The following is a 20098-nucleotide window of genomic DNA, read 5'->3' on the forward strand; positions in this document are numbered from 1 at the left end:
TAGAGTCCTTATTTTCATGCAACACTGCTGCTGTCCCAGCTCAGCTCAGTCTGTGCTGTCAGGGCATGAGGGTAATGAATAAAATGGTCATTTTAAGTCTCTATATCAAACAGGTTCAAAAGAAATAAGTCAGACTAGAGAGCAGAAATTATTTTTGGCAGCTACAAACAGGGAAAAGATCCTGCTGAAAATCTCTTTAATCAACAGTGTTCACCAGCTCCTCTGCTAGTTTTGGCAGGAATAGCTCTGTTATGTAAACTCACCTCCAAAATAATACAGTTAATATGGTCTGATAACCTGTTAAAAGGGTGAGTTCATGGTTCAAACAGGATTTCCTTTCTGCTAATGCAGGACATAATGCAAGGTTGGAACAAGAATGCACAGCATTTTGAACATTTTTCTCCCCCCCTCTCTCTCTCTTTTTTTTTTTTTTTTTTTTTTCTTGGACAAAAATTCAAGGCTTGCCTACAGCTTAATCACGTTTCAGCTGCTGCATTTCAATGGGGGAGAAAGTGTATGAGATGTCAATGTCCTTGTGGGGCTGGATGGACAGTGTTGCCTCCTGCCTTAATAAGCAAAATGGAGTAGAATAAGGCCAGAAAGATGCAAGATTAATAGCATCTCTAAATATATTATTCCTTTATAGAAGGCCATATTACATTCATTCTTGTCCCCCAGGAACTTATCCCAAATCAGATAGAATTTTAAGCATAAAAATTCTCTCTGAACAGCACTTGGAAGAAAATTGTAAGGTAGGGAAAACTTCAGGGAGTAACTGTAATAATTCTTGTGCCTCTAATTGATAAGAGATAGCTACTTTGTGTATTTGTTAAAGATTCTGAGTAGTCTTCAATGTTGTAATATATTATTAAACTATAAAACAATTACAGCTTTTACTAGACTGTGCTTGCAAGTATTTGACCCATTATTGCAGCCTGTGAGACCTTCAGTATTGACTTAAAGTGTAAAAAATATTTCACATATTATTCAAAAGTAGGTGTGTTGTGTTTGGTTCCTAAATTATAGTTTGTTTATATTGGCATGTATTGCCACAGAGTGTGTAATTGCTAAATGCAGTGTTAGGAGCTCCAGGTATTTCACAGTATGTAGAATTCAAAAGCAAATCACCAGATGGATGGATCATCTCAGGAGGGGGGCTGATGCTTTCTTCAGGCTGGCCACACTTCACGGCTGGTGCTGCAGGCACAGCCCACTTCTTAGGCCTCATTTTTCAATTCAGAAACTAGAGCCTAAGATCCTAAAAAGAGACAAACTTGGGTTTGTCTTTTCCTTTTGGACTAAGTATAGGTGGCAAAGCCTAACAGAGCAGTTTGTAAAATATCACCTAATTCCTCAAGTGTTTCACCAGCCCATCCTCTGCTCCTTGGCTGCCAGATGTGGAGGTTTGAGGGAAGCAGCCCCAACACCTTCCTTGTCTTTTAGAGGCCAGTGTGTTCCTAGAGAGAGCTTTGTTTTAAACAATCTGCTGCTACTAAATATCTTTTGTTTCCCCCCCTTTCATTTCAATGAAATGTTGAAAATTTTGGAAAAAACAGCCCTTTATATATGAAGCTATTTTGTGTTTCATAACTGATACAGAGAAGTTGTACAGAGGAGACAAACAACAGCAAAATTTTTTTTCCTTGCCTTTTCTTCACCCTGCAGACAATATTTAACATGCAAAGCAGTTAGCCATGGATATACTGTGTCTCATCTCATTTTGCTAGCATTTTTTTCACCCTAAGCCTTTTAACCTTATGTTTACCTGGTGGCTTGGGAAGCAAACATGTCGTTTATTTTTTTCTCACTCTGGCACATGTTAGAAGTATGGCTATGAAATGAAAATACTCTTATAATACAGTGAATCCTACAGTAGTTATATTAGGCTGTACTAACCAGCAGAAGATTTATAATCTTCTCCGTGTTTTAGGTCAGTTAATTTATAAAATGAGAACATCTTGTACAAATACCAAGATAAGCTGAAATTTGAGACCTAAGATCTGTTTCATCCCACGTTTAATTAGGCACATATAACAAATTACAGATAGTGATTATGGAAGAAAGGAGGGGAAGGAGAGGAAGGCCACATATTGAGAAGAAAGTTTTCTGCAAGCTACTTAGGAGTAAATGAGCCCTTTCTTTAATTATCTGCACTAGTCTTTGAAATGAGGGTATCTGACTACAACTGTTCTCCAAAACTAAATTAAAACCTGAAGAAAATCCAGTCATTGTCAGAAAGGATTTGCCAAGATTTCTTCATGGTGTAAAATGACAAAAACTGAACTGAAATTTGGGTGGCAGCGATACCCATGCAGGGCACCTCCCTCTGACCTTTGAGAAGAGAGATGGGATTTTAGGATGATGATGAAAAAACCCCCAAGGTCTCTGATCTGATAAGTCAGTTATTGAATTCAGTGTGCTAAAACATGAGAGAGGTTGCCAGACTGAGAGCATGTGTGGATTTTCTGGTGTTTGATGGGTAAAAACCTTTCTTGGACTATTAACTGTCTGATAATGTTTAATATATAGTGAAGTGCACAAGGTAATAGGAAGGGGAGAAAACGGCACTGAGAGAAAAGATCAACCATTGCTGCTTTTAATATAGTGTAAAATAATATGGCTCTGAGGCAGAGCAGCTCTTCTGAAAGTTCACTCTTGCTTGGAAATGCAGGGTTTTTCCAGTTCCTGCTGATAACAGGACCTTGCAAACACAGCACTCTCCCTTGAGGCAGAACTTAGCAGCATCTGCCTGTTATACTGATCAACGGGGTAGTGTGAGAGATGTTTAATTCTCACAGAAATTTATTGCTGGTGGAGAATGATGATAGGGATCTTGCAGGGAAAAGAGGCTTATAAGAAATGGCTATTTATCTTGTGCTGTGTTTGTAGGCTTTTGTTAAAGGCTTAGCCTAACTCTTGGACTGAAGATTGTCAGTGATGTGGAATATAAGTCAAATATTTTTTCCTGATGTCTTGTGCTGAATGAGTACAGTTAATGCCATCAGATGCAGGTAAAAGGGTATTAGAAGAGAGCAAGGGGAAAGGAGGAGAAAGATAAATGGTCCTGAGATTTTAAAGGGAACTACTGGTGCTAGATGCTTAACGCCAATTAAAAATTAAGAATAAAATACACAAACAAGTTGGAAACTCACTATTGATGAAACTGAAGTTGCATGTATTGCTTAATGATTATATGTTGCCATATGTAATGGTTTTCTAGATGGTTGCAGATCATGGATAGAGTTACTGGGGGAGGGAGGCCTGAAACAAAACTACAAGTTATAGAGGCCCCAGCAAGGAGGCTCCAGTACTATGGATGCAGAAGTCTTGTAAGGAGCAAAAATGAGATGCTCTTCAGAAGAGGAAAGAGCTGTGGAAGTGACTGGGCAGCTACTGCTGAGGGCTGTGACACTGACAAACATGCATTTGTCCAAATTTACACTGGAAAAAAAACTTAGTTGAGGATTGAGTGAGAGCTTTGGCAAATTGGTGGACTTCAGAAGTGGACATAGCTTCCGAAAGAAGGATTAAATATCTTCATCTCTGCACATAAAAATCTTTCTCGTCAGTGTGATGCTCATCTGTTTCTTTCTGTGACACAGTAGCCCATAATTAGTGGGATAGAGCACCAGAACTCCGTGAGAGAAATGAACTGAGCAGAAATGCACTTTTTGAATGTATGGATGGGACTCACATTTGTTTGTACCTCTTGCTGAATCAGGTATAATTTTCAAAGGCAAAGAGGTGTCAGTGTATGAAAAATGATTTGGTTTTACTTCAAATGGAGATAAATTAATAGAAACCACCCCAGAGCGAACCGAAACCTTGAATGTAAGATAAAGAAGATCTAAAGGTTTGCATATTAATCAAACTGTGATACTTTGTTCCTGACTACTTGTGCTGCTGTCACTTGCCTGCACACAAAGCCAGTTTGAGGCCATTCTTTACAGACTGTGACTTCCTTTCCTAATCCTTGTTAGAATCAAAGATGCCATCAATCCTCATCTGAGTTTGGATATTAATATAAACTCCTTTTTTTCCCCCCGTCTCTACCTTGATATACAATTTTGTGCGGGGAACACTTTTCAATATTTTAAGCCTTTAATTTATTGTTGCAAAATGTAAAAAAAAAAAAAAAATCCAGCTTCTGTTTTTCTTCTAGGTAATTGGCAATTTATGAATATGCTGCTCTCTGAGCATTCAGTCTAAAAGTCAATTCAGTGGTGATCTTTCTCAAATTAGTAAAGACATCATTAAGCTCTCCAGGAAGAGATTCTGTGTGAGGATGCAAGAACTATCATCCCTGCTTGGAGCTCAGCTGAACCCATCCCTAAAATTCTTTGAGACTGGTTTTGTTCTGCTCTTCTTTCTTTCTCTCTTTCTTTGTTCCTGTTTCTCCTGAATAGCTCAGCCTGTTATTTTCTTTTTCCTTTCCTGACAGGAGGTCTATGTGTTAAAATGCTTATTAACATAAGCCAAAGCCATGAATTCAAGTACACCCACATTCAAACTGGCAGTTTGCCACCTGGGCCCACCTCTGCATGAAACCAATCACTGGTGCTGCTTTCAGACTATTTGGATTGAGCACTGGGAACATCAAGACATTTTTCTCTTTATTATGACTTCAGAGGCATTTTGGAGAGTCCTGTACAAGTTTTTACTTTACCCATCTCTAATTTGTACAGCCACTGCTCTCTTAATCTTTTGCATAGATGTAACTGCATTAATATTGCCATATAGAGGTTTTAATTTGCTATAATGTGACCCAACGTGCATAAAATGAAGGTTGTCAGAATTAGCTAAGTAGTTTTCATTTGATTAAGTACATAATGATTTATTTGGCAAACGTGCTGGTTTGCTTCTTTCCTGGCAACTCTGCTTCTGTTTAATTTGTTGGTGGTTAGTTGTTTAGTATTTGTTGGGTTTTTTTGAAAAGGGTGGAGTAAAGAAAAATTCTGAATTATTACTGACAGTACTACCTTAAATGAAAAGAGAAATAAAGTGTGATAGAAATGTGGTGCTGCTTAAAGATGCTGTGCTGGCACTGGATGGAATATTTTAAGATTTGTTTTCATCTAACATGAGTTAGGTTGAAGGCTGGATTCAAGAGATAAAATGACATCGAGAGCTAGGTTATGCCGTTCTTATGAGCCTTGCATGCAAATCATGATAGAGACTTCACTGTATGAATGATAGCAAAGTTCTTGTAAATGCAAATTCTTTATAAGCAAAAGTTAGCCAAGATTTGCATTTAACTGGATGATGGTGAGCAAGGTTTGCTGAAGATTAGCAGCAAGCAATACAACTTCATTGTAGGGAGGAAACGAAATATTGTTTTGTTACTATCTTATGTGCTCACTGAATTAATTTATAGGTCTCTTTTAATAATTCTTCCTCAAATCACTGCAGGAAAAATTGTGATAACAGGGTAGAGAATGAAGTGTGCTCAGAACTTAAAGGCTGAATGATCAAGGATAACCTTGATCCAGGGTAGTGAGCAAAGAAGGTGTAATGGTGAATCAAATTGGTGATGGCCACTCTCTAGCACTAAGAACAAACGGCACAGAGCAGCAACATTTTCTCTTCCCTCTCTTTTGCCCAGTAATGTGGCCTGGTCTCTGCTGTTTATTAGGACTATCTCGTGGCTGTGCTCAGCTGAGGAAAGAGGTTGCTGAAGTGCACCAGGGAAGATGTCAGCAGTCTTGGTGATGCTTAAGCCTGGTTAATCACTTCTGCAATCTTGAAGGCATCTTGTTTCTCTCTGCAGTTAAATACTGCTGTCCCTGGTTTTGTCCCTTGCACACTTTGGGCATGGCCTGTGCCATATCTGCTTATCTGGGGTATTTATAAGTACAGTTTTCAGTTGAACAAGCTGTTGGTACTCCCTTATGGAGCTGATTATTTTTATGGAGGTAATTAATGATGCAATCTCAGGTATTGCTAAAGGCACATAGTGTTGGAAGAACCTGGCTCATGTCTTTAACAACCTCAGTGTGAGGATGGGGTCTGACATGGGGCCCTCTGGAGCACTGTGTTCCAGGCTCCATGAGCTCAGCTGTCTGAGCCTCTCCTGGCAGGATGAGGGTTTCAGAGTCAGCTCATCTGCAAATGACTAACCCCAGGTTTCCTACAAACCTTCAGATTTCAAGGAGTGAGATGTGTGATGTTTTGTCCTGCTCTGGACTGGTCAATGAGCAGGGTTCTGCCTTGGGTCTGCCCCACCCTTCAGCTTGTGTGTGGGATGCTGGTGGAGAAGCAGTGTCTTGGAAGACAATGGCAAGGATATGAGCTTTTTTTTCATATGCTGTTGGTAATTGGAAACAAATATTCAGGCTTTCCAGCAAGACTGTTTAATGTTAAGACTAACAAGCAGAATGTTGTTGCAGGACATTTGGGACTCATTAGTGCTCTGAACCTGAAGATGTGTTACCTTTCCAGCTGGTTTCCTAGTCATCTATTAAAAAAAACCCAAAAAAACCTAAAAAAACAACAAAACCCCCATGTTTTATAGTCAAAAAACACGGTATTGACAATGCAAAAAAACCCCCAAACAAACAAATCCATTGTAGATGTTACACAATTCAGTAAAAAATACCCTAATCAAAATAATCCTGCTAGAAAAAAATCAGAACAGAGGACTCGACTGAACGTTTTTGCTCACAGTTACATAAAACCCCTGTGGTGAGATGGAGTTAAGGCTGACATGCTTGTAGCCATTTAAGAACAAAAAATTCTCAGTGAGGAATATTAGTTATCCCCCATACAAGTACTGCATATCAAAAAATATTTTTGTCATAGGAAATCTTAACACTTCAAAGTGCGGAAATACAATATTAAAGGATCCAAGTAACATTAAGGTAACAGTGCTTCTCAGTAAGAAAAATAAAAATAATTTGTGTTTATGGCGTCAAATGAGATAAAAAAATATGATCTTTTTCTATTCCTTCTCCTCTGCTTTCATTAGGATGAAGTGCTTGATTTAAGGAAAGTTGCTCCGTTCATGAGCAGTGAGTAAGCGTGGCTCACTTTAAATCATGTGTAGATATGTTTGAGTTAGAGCTCAATGTGTGTTTGATATGCTTATTTGTACTGCATTATTTCATTTGTACTTGATAGTTTTGTGCATTAAGCCTCAATAAGAAAAAATGTTCATGATTTATTGTGTAATATCAAAATCAGAGGGATTAATGGGGAGACTAAGTGGATCAGGCAATTGGTGCAGCTACATGAAAACATTTCATAGATGGTTTGATATTGTGCTAAATGCCAAAAAGTGTTCCAGTGCCCAATTCCTCAGCTAATAAGAAACTGGGCAGCCAGAACTTGCCTGAGAAGAAAAGTCAGTCACCAGTAGCAAACCTACTGTGTCAGTGCCAGCAGAGGTGTTTGGAACCTTGTGCATTCCACCAGCTTGCAGAAGGGATAGACTTGATCAACATTTCTTAATCAAAGGACTAGATACATTTTCTGAGAAGTTCAAATGCATCTGGGACTGGTTTGTGCAATACTGCCATGGTGGATTTCCGTTCTCAATACAAGAAAAAATAGCTTTTCTGTGTGATAATTTTTCTCTTTAATTTTCCCTTCCCTGTCCATCACCCTGTTTTGTGTGCTTGTCCATGAGCATTGGGAAGAGCAGGTGCTTCAGGTGACTCCTGGACTGAAAGGTGTGGAAAGTCCCTTCCAGTGTGCATAATTCTGTTCTCAAGGATATCCTGCATGATAGTTAATTAATTTTGATGATGTGGAAATTTAGAAATCTCTGTTGTTCTTTTGGGATATAAAAAGGCCAACACGTTCTGATTTTTTTTTAAAGTGAATTGAAGTAGAGTAATTAAGCTCAATTTAAGTAATGGTTTTGTTTGTTTAGTCTCAGAGCAAGTAAGTGCTATCTCTCCCAACACGTGTGCTTTAATTTTCACATGCAGAAATATTCAGATCCCTGCTCAAATGGGGAGGAAGGAAGATAATGCACAGTTTCCTTAGTTTGTGTGGGGTTTGTATAGGCTATGAGAAATAGAGACACCAGAATGTTCATAATATTTTTTCAGGACAAGAAGTTGATTTAGTTCTAGAAAAATTGCTTACTTTCTCAGAGGAGAACTATGCTGCTGCACAATTTTGTTCCCCACCAACTCAACCTGAATGTGTTGAATTTTAGTGTGGAGCTGCCTCAATTTATTAAATCTCCTGAGGCCTGTGCTTAAACAGAAGTGGACAGAAATGGCAGGTGAGCGTTTCCCTAAACTGAGAAATAATTGGCTAATTCATGGCAGATGACAACTATAATTTTGAAAAGAATGAGACTTTCTAGTATTTATCTAGATATTATTGTGATAAGCTCAGAAAGTCACTGCACTCTTAGGTTTTGGGACTTGTAACAATATTGCCAACTCCTGAATTGAGCCCTGAGAAAATGATAACATTGGTTTAGGTTTTAAGGGAGTGCTCAAAATTTTAAGATTGTTTTCCAGTTTTGGACTGCTTAATGGTCAACTCCTTTTTCTGAAGCCACCAAAGCTGAAAGGACTCTTCAAACAAACTGGAACTTGAGAAACTCTCAGGAACTTGAAGAAAAATAAGAGGTTACAAGTTAGCAGCAATTTATCACATTGCAAGTATTTCATCATGCAGCACCAAAACAATTTGGTAAGGGAATAACATAACATTATCTGAACTGCAGAGTGAGGTCTGAGTGAGTTAGACTACCTAGACTGTAAAAATAATGAAAAAGAAACAACCTCCCCCAATTTACCTGTCAGAGGCAGCTTCAAGCTTTCCCACCCTTCAATTTATTGTAGCATACATCATTCAAAATTTCAATTACAGCATGTATGTCAAAGAAAAGCCTCTGCAGATAAAACAACTAATTTAAATATTTTTCTGCATTTAATATATGAACAGTTTGTTGCATAAAAGCAATTAAAGATATACCGTGTTAATGTGTGGTATGGAGGAAGAGATGAAAATTGATGCATTCTGGGAAGGAGAAAATATTTTAAAATTATAAATGCCAGGCTAATTTGTTTCACTCTGAGCCATTGTTGTTGTGCTTCTGGGCTGTTGTGCAGTCTTGTCAGCTGTTTGCCTGAATATAAATAACTGTAATTTTCACACTTGTCTCTTCCTACAGTTTGTAAAAGCAGTTGGTTACAACATCAAATTAAATTGATATCTGCTGAGCAGGTTTTAATACAAAAAGTTCTAAACAGGTTTTTTTCCTCAATCTTTTATAAAAAAATCCACAAATGGACTTAGGGGCACCCAGGAATCCTGTGTTTGAGCATGCTGTAGTTCTTTGTCAGGGAGCTTTAGAAGTGCTTTTTTCTTAGGCTCACTTCCATGCAAAGCCCTAGTTGCAGTGTCAGGGTCATGTGGGAGTCCAACCCTCCAGGCTGCCCCTGCAGGTACATCAACAGCTTCAGAGGGAGGGAGGGAATGTGGTGTGGCAGCATTTTCCTCCAAAAATCATCTCCCACCCTGGATTCTGATTCCTGCCAAAGGTGAAAACAAGGATTTAGCTTTCCATAAGCAAGCAACTATCTTCACATATTCAAGAAGGAGGCTGTGCTTGTTGCTAATCTATTTTCAAAGGGGTTCAAAGTAAAACCTTGCCTTTTCTAGGGCTGAAGGGAGTGTAGAGCCAGAAGAAGGAATATACAGGTGAGACCAAGGTGATGTTTGGTGTAGCATCCCCCCCTTGGCCTGTGCTTACAAGTGAATATTTGGAGCAGACTGTGGCAGTGGAGGGAACAGGTACCCTGTTCCTGGGCAGCCTCCAGCAGTGTGTGTTCTCCCCAAGCCCATGGATTGGGGTGTGTCATGTAGGATTTGTAACTGAGCTAAGACACTTGCAGGGGTGTCACTTCAGCCACTACACCCTTCTTATTCCTATGCAATTTTCAAAGTGATGATTTCTAATACTAGGGAAATATGCAAAGTTTTATTTAGGCTTTCTTTCAGCCTTTCTTGTACTTCCAAGTGAAGAAGAGTCCTGGGGAGTGCTTTGCTCCTTGGCTCTGTTTTCAAAGGCAGGTGTAGCTTTTGTGTGTGTGGCAAATGGCAGGACCCTGGCCTTGGCCAGTGTTGTGAAACCTTACGTGGGTATAGGCACCTCTTACTGCTCTCTTGGACTTCCTTAGAAATGTTCTGGTCAGACTGGTCATTAAATTGTCAAGGTTGGCAAAGATCTCTAAGATAGCTGGATCCAGCAGTGCCACATTCACCACTAAACATATCTCCATGCCACCCACACGTGCCTTAAATATCTCCAGGGATGGTGCTTCTGCCCCTTCCCTGGGCAGCCTGCTCCAGTGCCAGTCCTCAAGGCTTGCTTCCCTACCTTGGGTACAGGAAGACCATAGGACCAGGTACAGTGTAATTCTTTAACTGGTGATAGAGGCAGAAAGCTTTACCAAGGTTTCTGTGCACTAGTGTTTCAGGGACTTCTGCATTCATTAATCAGCTGACCAGAACAGCAAGACATCTCCTCAAACAAGCTGTTTTTACAAGGTTCAAAATGATCTCTATTTTGGGACTACAGCTACTTTTTGTATTCATATGACTGGTGAGAGACTGGTAATTGGACTCCCAAGTAAATGATTTTGGGCATGTAGCGAGGAAGAGCAGGTACATTGTATGAGATGTCTGGAAATTTTCAGAGTAATGGATTGAATTTTTGAAAGTAGAAAGTACTATTATTTGGTGCATGAGTGCAATGACAGAAAAACCTTTAACAACAATTTATGCAATCTCTTTCTTACTCTGAACCGGACACAATTTAGGAAAATATAAAAGTGTTGTGCCTGCTTTTGTCTCAATTATTTGTGGAACTAAGCAGATTTATGCACTTGAAAAGCAGCAGCAATGTGACCTTTTATTACTGATTGTAAAGATAGCTGGAAAAACTATCTGACTAGGTATCAGCAGTGTATGAACCTTATAAAAATCCTTGGAAAGGTGTGGCTTGCCTCTCCCCTTCCAGTGACTTGGCACCTCTGTCAGTCTGCTGTTGGGTAACACAAGCAGCCCATGGAAACTGAAAGTGGGGAAAACAAAGACCTCCACAGAAAAGCAGCAGCCTCTGTTGCTCCCTGAGCTGTGATGTGCAGGACCCTGGAGCTCCCTGGAAGGGAGGCAGTCCCCCTGGCACTAGCAGGAGCTGTGCTGGCATTAGCTGAAAATGAGTGTTTTTCTCTGTACAAATGGGAACTTCCATTTACAGCCTTGAGCTGTGTTTCAGCCCTGTGCTCTCAGAGGAGCTGCTGGAGCTGCAGGTACGAGTTAATCAGCAGGAACTGGCTCATGGGAGAATAACAGATTTTCTTGCGTGTGGCTGGTCTTAAGTCACTTAAAAGGACTAAAGTAGGAGGCTGTTGGCTGCTGCTGGCTTTTTGCCTCTCTATTTGTAGGTTTTCTAAAATCTGTAGGTATTGGTTGGACCTGAAGAGATTGATCATGAGAGGAACTGAGCAGTCTAGTGTCCCTGCTGCAGTGCTTTTGGTGACAGTGTCTAATCCTAAGGAAATAAGGGCTCATGTCATGATGGTGATGCTCAGTCCTCGATTGCTGCAGGTCAGACTCAAGGCACAGACCCCATGTGAGGAGTAAAGCATGGTGCAGTCCAGGGATGCTGCCCTGGACTCCTGTGGTGAATGGACTTGTGGTGCAGGGAGCCTTTGGGCTCCAGCAGATGTGCCTTCATTCCCATTTTCAGCCCCAACACGTCACTATTCCAGCAGGGACAGGTGGGGCCCTGGGAGTCTGATGGCGGCTGCTGCAGCTCCTGCAGTGTGTGACTCTGCCCACAGTTGCTGTGTGTCAGGGAAGGTGCAGGCACAAAAGGGGAGGGCAGAGGCAGCAAGTGTTGCTGTCACCAAGCATCCCTTGCTGCAGTGAAGGGAGATTCAAGAGGGAGGTTAATCAGGTGGTACTGGGAAGTCACATCCTGCAAGGAATTCAGGAATGTTCTAATGGTGATAGATAATTGTGTGAAATCCCGTTGTCATAGCTTAGCTTCAAGCACTGAGGTACATCTGAGGTGCTTTCCTGCATTGTAAAGCTTTACAGAGCTTTCTGTTCTTGATAAGTGTTTGCTTTGTGTCTCTGTCCTTTCCAGTTGTGCTAACCTGTGAGCTTGATTGCTGCTGTCCCTGAGCTGTGCACATCAAGTTGTGCACTGCTCCTTGGCACTGGCAAAGTTATTGTTTCTGGGGGAAAAAAAAAAAGTATGTTCACTGTGGAAAGAATAACAGAGATTGTAGTATTTAGCAATATGCATTTGTAACCCATCTCTGAATTAACCATTCAACAGTTATTGTACAAGGTCACTTGTAGGAATGGTTGCTTTGTTCTATGATTTTCAGTGCCAGAGTATATAAAATGTCACAACCTATTCTTATTTAGCTGTAAGTTACATTTAATTCAAAGTTTCCAGGATATTGACTGAATTGCTTTTTACTAATACAATGGCAACCCCTTATAAATCAAAATTTATGGCCTTGACTCACACTCTTTATATTTTCTATCCATCTAAACAGCCCACAACTACTGCTGGATAAGTATTTGAACATTCTGCCTGTCAAATGTGCCCCATCACAAAATATTGTCTAACAAAGCAGGTTTTCCAATGTCTTTCAATTTTTAGTATAAGTATATAACTCTAGGAAGTACTCCAGGCATTCTTCCTCTCCCAACCTATAAATTCCATCCAGTTAAATTTTGAGCATGAACAGTAAATTATTGTAACAGAGAAAAGCAATGTGAATTGGGACATGTTTATGACACTTGGAACCCAATACTTGCCTTTGAATCTGGTCCAGGGTAGTGATGTGATGATGTGATTGCACACAGTGGCTGACATGGGGGTGTTGGTTACTTCTGTGAAAATCTTGACATTTTGGTTTATTCTGTCTGTGGTAAATGACACATTTCACCCAGCCTGTCCTCAATCCCAGCTCTATATAAAACACTGGCTTGTTATTGCAGCACCACTTTTAGTGATGTTCTTGGTAGACTAGAGATCCAGGACTCGCATGTTGAGAGAAGTGCTTGTTCACTGATTTAATTCAAATGAAAGAAATAATGTCCTGGAAGATTTTTGTTTGTCTTAGCTTTTGCTACAACTTGTTATGAGCCCTGAATTTTGAGTGTAATTTAACTTGGCAGCATGTGTCTAACTTCTCCCTTTCCATAGCTGTCAAAAGCCCTTTATTTATTAGTGCCCACAATGTAGCTGTATCTGCACTTTAGATTTAAAACATGATCTTTAAAAGTGGCAACCAGTACAGCACTGGGTGTCACAAGCACATCTGTCATGTCAGAGTGCTGTTTAGGAAGATAAAAATGATGGGATGTTGTTTTAGCAGTATTTACGTGTCTCCTCTCTCATACCTCACTCCTGTGGAATCTGTTGCTGTTCAGGGTCTGTAGAGCTCTGCTCCCTGCAGGTGGAAATGAGAGCTGTGCTCAAATGGCTTCGCAGTGCTGAGCACATCAAGGACATGGCTCTTCTATAAAAGGAATCTTTGGAGGTTTTATCTTGACAAGAGTCATGGGTTTTTGAGTATTAAAAAGTGTGAAAGCATTTAAAAGTCAAACACAAGTCCTTAAACAACATGAATTCCTTTCTCAAATATCTTTTTACTTAAATCTTTGACTAGGATTTTGTATTTCTCTGATGTATCTTATCAGTTTATTAAGGATATCTGTGAATCTCTTTTCTCACCATGTGACACCTAAGCCCAGAATAGGATTTTTCCCCTTTACTGTGAACATGAACTTTTTATTCAGAGCAGCCATCTGATGAGTCATTCTTTCATTTTTCCAGTGGAAATAAATAGTCTTTTTCTGGCATATTTCCTTCTCCCAAGATCTGGAATAAAATGGATAATAATGTTCTTTTTCTGTCACAGATGTATAGTTCTTAAAGGGAAGTTCCCTTGGAGATGGATGAATTACCTGTAATGATTTTGTTTACTTGTCCTTTAATGTAGCAATAGCTGTGTTTACTGGAGGTGCTTTAAAAACCTGATAGCTGTGTTTTTCTTCCCATCAAAGACCAAGCCCAGATATCATCAAAGTCAGCAGGAAACTACTGACTTTTCAGCCTTGCATTAGAGCTATGGGAACTGCAGAAGACTTCAAGGCAGAGCTTATATCCAAACACCTTTCTTCAGAGCATCTTTAATGTTTTCCCTCTGGTAGCAGAGGAGCAGCAATATGGATAACCTTGGCCAGGCCTGTTTCTTTATCTGGGAGCTGAACTCCAGTTCAGTGTCAGAGCACAGCTCCTTCTCAGAGAGGAGGCCTTTTCTGGAAGCAAGGAGAGCTGGTAGTTATGCAATGCTCTCTCTCCAGTCACTTGTTGCACTCCCAGCAAGCTGGACCTGAATGCTTTCATGCTAGGAAGGGTTAAGTGGTTTCTGCTGCCACTGACTTCATTGCTCTGGCTTTCCTGTGAGCAGAGCAGCCTGCATGGTGCTCTGCAAGGCTTTGCAGCACCAAGCACTGGCACCAGCCCCTAAATACAATTCCCAGATAGGGCCTTACAGCTCTCAGATGAATTTGTGATGCTTACAGAGTGCACTCATCTTTGGGTGCTGAGGACAATTTCTGAGCTGGTTACTGTAAATGCGTTCCAGTACTTCTGTTTGACAATCAAGGTGGCCTGGGGTGGACTAACAAATATCGAGGTGATGCTTGCAAATCCCAAATTTTAGTGGCATAAAGGTTAAAAAAAGTGTTAAAATAACAAGGCAGGTTATTAGAAGAGGAAGGCCTTACCTTTGCTGTCTTTCCATCTCATTTTCTGAGGGTGGTTAACAGCTGTCCCTAGGCTGCAATAACTGACATCTCCTGTGGCATCCTCCAGAGGAGGATGGCCCTGGTAGAGGAGGTTACTGGGACAGCCCTGGCCACCTCTCCCTTTCCTCATCTCTTTATCCCCACTTTATGCCCATGGCTGGGTGTAACCCAGATCTCCAGTACGTAGATATCTAATATTTCTTGTCCTTTTTGTATTTCTTTTGTATTTCTTATTTTTGCCAAAATACAAGCTGGGTGGTAGGTAGCAGAACTACAACATGTATGCATATCTAATCTGATTTTTTTTAGAGAAGCTGCCTGGTTACCAATGGAAACTAAAGCAAAATGCAGGTTGGTAACATTTTAAGCACTTAGCTTAACTTAAAACTCTGGAATTAAGGTAACATATGCATCTGTGTCTCTTCAGGTATCCTAGCATCCTGTTGGCCTCTGGATATAAGAATAGCCCTGCCAACTGGGACAAACCTAATGATCTGAATACAGAACTATCTCAAAGCCCCTCTTGTTTCTTTTAAATTGAGGAAGAAAAATCTTCTAAAAACTCTGCATACTTGAATATGAATGCTGAAATGTCCATGTGTTAAGCTTGCTGAACCAGCCTGTGTCCTGTATAAATTTGAATTAATCCATGGAAACAATTCCACACAACAGCAATTTAAATGGCTTAGAAGTTTTGCATGAGTTTTTGGATTTGTGAGAAAATTAAAGTTTATGCCATTGGTGTTTTTTCAGGGCTGCTAAGCACCCTTTGTCTAAAACTGCCCCGAAACAGGTTTACTTTCCTATAAATTTTTGCTCCTAGAGTGTGTGATTTTAAAGGATACATTTTGAATATTTGTATCTTGAAAGACAGTGTAAGAACATTTTCTTTCTTTGTAAGATAAGCTGTTTATTCAGTTTTTCATCTGGAATACTTCTGATTGCTCCCAGGTTCCCGGTGGTTCCCTTCCTTGCATGTTTCTGCAATACAGATATGTAAGGATGCAGCTTTAATTACCTTTCTAATAGCACATGATGATTTTTAGTTGGTTGGTATCAATCACTTAATCTGTCTGATAATAGCATTTTCTCATTAGCATTTTGTTCTTTAAAGGCAAATTTTCTGATGTGTCTGTACATAACAGGGAAAATATTTTCCTTTGTTTTTGTTTGGTAGCAGGGGTTTGTCCAGTTAATTTTTGTGAGTACCTTGTAACTTGCCCTGTATTTTGATGAATCTAGCCCTTGAAATTATAGGAGTTGGCAGCAGAAACCATGGGAAATGTGGGCAGATGGATGAATTAAGGGAGAACTTTAAGAATGAGCTTTTAAAGGTAAACTGCTTTCAAGGAGAATTTAATTAAAGCATTTATTTTCAACACCATGCCTGGAAACCCATTTGTTTTGATCTGTGGTACCTTATTTAGATTAACAGTTACCCTAAACCCATAATAACCATTATAAAAGTATGTAATCATTCCCAAACTAAGAGTTTGGGAGTAATTGGATTTTTTTGGGCTCCTGTTAGTGAAGTGCTCACCTACAGACAGCTGGGACCAGGGCTCAAACTGGGGCTCAGCTGATGTGGTGGAGCCCTGGTTCCCTGTGGCTGTGAGCTGGGCTTTGCAGATGGATTGGCTGCTGCTGCCCCAGTCAGTGATCTTCTCTTTCCAGCTCTTCCCTGCATTTGGAGTGCTGTAAAAGAACTGCACAGGAGGAAAAAACCCTGCAATCATGTTATAGCAAGGGGAGCCTGGGATTTTGAATGTTCTGTGTTCTCACTGCACAAACAGGAAGGTGGTAATGTGCATCTCAAATATCAAGTATTGGTGCCAGAAAGCCTTTCTTGATTGTAAACCTCTAAAGGGACATCAGGATCCAATTACTGATGCAACCTGATTACATCAGTGTGAATGGAACTGCCAAGATACAATTAAATAAATGCCTTTGTCTTTCCAGCCAAGATACAATTGTTCATGTCACTATCACCCTTTTTATTTTTTTGCTGATAGTTGATCCAATATACTATTTAGAAAACATATTCTCTCAGGACTGATTTATGGCATGATAGCATTTAATTTGTTACTTTTCTTCAGAAGTCTGGTAAATTGAGATGCTGAATGTTTTCATGACATATTGAAATTTCTAATTATGAAGAAAATGTGTAATTTAGACTGGAATATTTTAAATAAAACCAGCTTCTTTTAATCATTGTTGGGGTGTGGGAGAATCTCTTGGATTGGTACATGCTGGTCATTAGTTCACCTGTTTCCTGTCAGAATTGGCTCCTCTCCAGAGCATAAAATTGCTCTCTTCATAAATTGGGGCATTTATGCATGCATAAATAATTAGGCTGATTCTAAGCCTCCCGCTGTGCAGCAGAGCTGATGTTTACTGAGATCACTTCTTTTTGTTGGGGTGCTCCAGGAACAGCCATTGTTGGACACACAGTAGAGCATCTGAGGGATGTTGGCACCCAAGGAGGTGGGGAGAATCTAAAATCAGCCACCCAAAGGGATGGCTCAGGGAATTTGAGACAGAACCTTCTTGGAGGTGCTTCTTGAAGGGCAAGAGGCAGCAGTTTGGGGTAGAGCCCTCCCAAGGACCATCCCAGTCTGAATTATTTCAGCCTGCTTCTCCTTTCAGTAGTTACAAGGCTCTGTTGCTCCTGTCTGTGAGCCCTGCTACCCAGTAACCCTGAACTTCTGTGGATGCAAATTCCCTATTCTTCAGCCTTCCTATTATAACTTGTGTATTCAGTCTTCGTGCTGCCAAGTACTACTGAAAGTATTGGTAATCCGCAAGGATTTATTCAAAGCTGTTCTCTCTGAGGCCTGGAAGAAATTTTCTCATAATTTACCAAGCTGAATACGTAATAAGCACTTGTATCACTTACTGAATTCCTAGTGATATGTGTTTCCCAATGGGCTGGTGGATATTGTTGCAAATCATCTTCATTTATGAATGTCTATGTATCGACTTTTGGTTTTTGTCACTTTTGGTTTTGCTGGTTTTGTTCAAGAGCATTGCACAGATAATGCCATTTGGCCCAAAGGAAAGATGCCTCAAAGAGTAATGGGGATTTCTTTAATGAGGTTTGTTATTATTTGTAATGCACTGACCTGGTCATGAATCAGGCTTTTATTGTGTATTATAAAACCCACAGGGCAAAAGAAGTCTTAGTTTTAAACTAATTCAAACCAAAGCATAGGTTAAATGTTAACAGAGCTGAATATCAAAAGAACAAAGCATATTAACAAAAAAACTTTTGGGGATAGGAAGGAAGACAATTATTCCTGATTTAATTAAAGAAGAAAAGAAATCTGTTGTTCTGGAGTTGTGGCTGTTTGTGAGCTGTTTCTCTCTTGTACAGAATGCACATCTGACCTTTCGATAGAATACAGTATCTCATGGAAGAGAAAATGTCTCATTAAAAGTGAAAGTGACAGATAGCATCTATTAATCAATGGTATGGAAATTCTTTGGGCTTCAGCCTTCATGTTTATATCTATCTCTTGGGAATCAATATTGTTTCCAAGTAAATAAAACAAAATCAATAGGAGACGTGTATTTCCTTTTGGTTGCAAATCATTAGTTTTCAGTGTTTCTTAAGCTGCAAATAAAATATTAAGAAAATTGTCTTTAAAAAATAAAACAATACCTCAACATGTTAAGTTATTTGAGCTAGAGCACCTTGCAAACATCCAAGAGCTACTCCTGTGGTCACTCTCATTGGAAATAGGCTGTGTGCTGATTCTGCATAGAGATAGTTTTCTTCACAGTAGCTCGTGTGGGGCTGTGGTCTGGATTTGTGCTGGATTTGTGCTGGTTAACTCAGAGGTGTTTTTGTCACTGCTGAGCAGGGGTTACCCTGAGCCCAACCCTTCTCTGCCCCTCAGCCCAGCCCAGCAGAGAGGCTGGGGGTGCACAAGGAGCTGGGAGGGGACACAGCCAGCACAGCTGAGCCCAGCTGAGCCAGGGATGCCCCAGAGCACAGGGCTCGTGCTCAGCTCAGGAATCTGGGGGAGAAGGAGGGGACTTTTGGAGTGATGGTGTTTGTCTTCCCCAGTCACTGTTGTTCCTGCTGTCCTGGGGATGCAGAACACCTGCCTGCCCTGGGGAAGTGGGGAATTAATTCCTTTTTCTGCTTTGCTTGTCTGTTCATCTCTTACTTCTTAAATTGTCTTTATCTCAACAAGTTGTCTTATGTTTGCTCTTCTTTTTCTCTCCCTGATTCTGCTGGGAGGGGAAGGAGTGTCTGTGTGGGGCTGAGTTACCAGGTGGGGTTAAACTACAAGCTGCCAGGAGGATTCTGCTTGAAAATACTCCATCAATGGAAGCTGTGTTAGGAATAAAATAGTCTGTTTTTCTCCTCACACTTCCTGTGTCTTCCCATTCTTCTACTCTTCTTTGGAGTCTGCTCTTGTAGAAAATGCTGATATAAATCACCAGGCTGCCAGCCTTGTTTCAGCTATTTTTCTTTTTCTCTGTTACTCCCTTCTTGTGTAAGTTTCTCCCCAAAATATTGCATCATACCTGGTATCCTAAAAGCCACTAGTGTTGCACAAGTGTTACTATGGCTTTGCTTTTCCTTCTGCTGTGACTTGGAGGAGATACTGGGCTGTGGTGGTTTTCTTAAAAGCAAACAAGCCTCACCTTGATTTGGGTTGTAAAAAGCCCAAGGATAACAAAAACCCTTCTGTTTTATGTTATTCCTGAAGGCTTAGGTTGGACAACAACTAAAGCCTAAAGGAAACACTGTAGTAACAGAGGATGTGGAGCAGAGCAGAATGCAACTTCTCTGCAGGAAGCTAAGAAGCCAATGAGTCATTTTTCCTCAGGGACAGAAGTAAGAGTCATTTATCACACAAAAATAAACCAGTGAATTTGAGGACACTGCCTATACTGCAGTGCAGCATTACATAGTCACTATCCTGTGTTGTTTCATTGAGTTATTATGTCGTAAAGTTCACACAATCCCCTCAGCTGAGCACCTGACTGACATTACCCAGGTGCTCAGGAAAGAATGGGCCCATTGTGAAATTGTATCCTCATTAGATGTAACCTGCAGAACATTCACCCTGCTTTCCATCACAAAAAGCCTAATCAGTGTCCTTGTTTTCTTCTGTTGGATGATTCATACAGAGATGAAAGTACTGTGGTTCCACCTTGACTAATGTTTTTCATCATGTTGTAACCCCCATTTCTAAAGTTAGTTTTGTTTGAAAATATATACTGGGGGAAAAGAATGAAAGCTGGGTGACAGAACTTCTAGTACTTGGCTACAGAAGGT

At 40.2% G+C, this 20098-nt stretch overlaps 1 long non-coding RNA gene across 1 annotated transcript; it reads right to left on the reverse strand.

Annotated features, from left to right (window-relative positions):
* Nucleotides 1–9264: 9264 nt before the first annotated feature.
* Nucleotides 9265–14835, reverse strand: LOC135304092 (uncharacterized). Its single transcript, XR_010365531.1, has 3 exons — nucleotides 14785–14835; nucleotides 12129–12209; nucleotides 9265–9494 (listed from the first exon to the last, which is right to left on the reverse strand). It is a non-coding gene; the product is annotated as an uncharacterized LOC135304092 (long non-coding RNA).
* Between the last annotated feature and the right edge of the window lie 5263 nt (nucleotides 14836–20098).

This window comes from Passer domesticus, chromosome 7, assembly GCF_036417665.1.
Source record: "Passer domesticus isolate bPasDom1 chromosome 7, bPasDom1.hap1, whole genome shotgun sequence".
NCBI classification, from domain to species: domain Eukaryota; kingdom Metazoa; phylum Chordata; class Aves; order Passeriformes; family Passeridae; genus Passer; species Passer domesticus.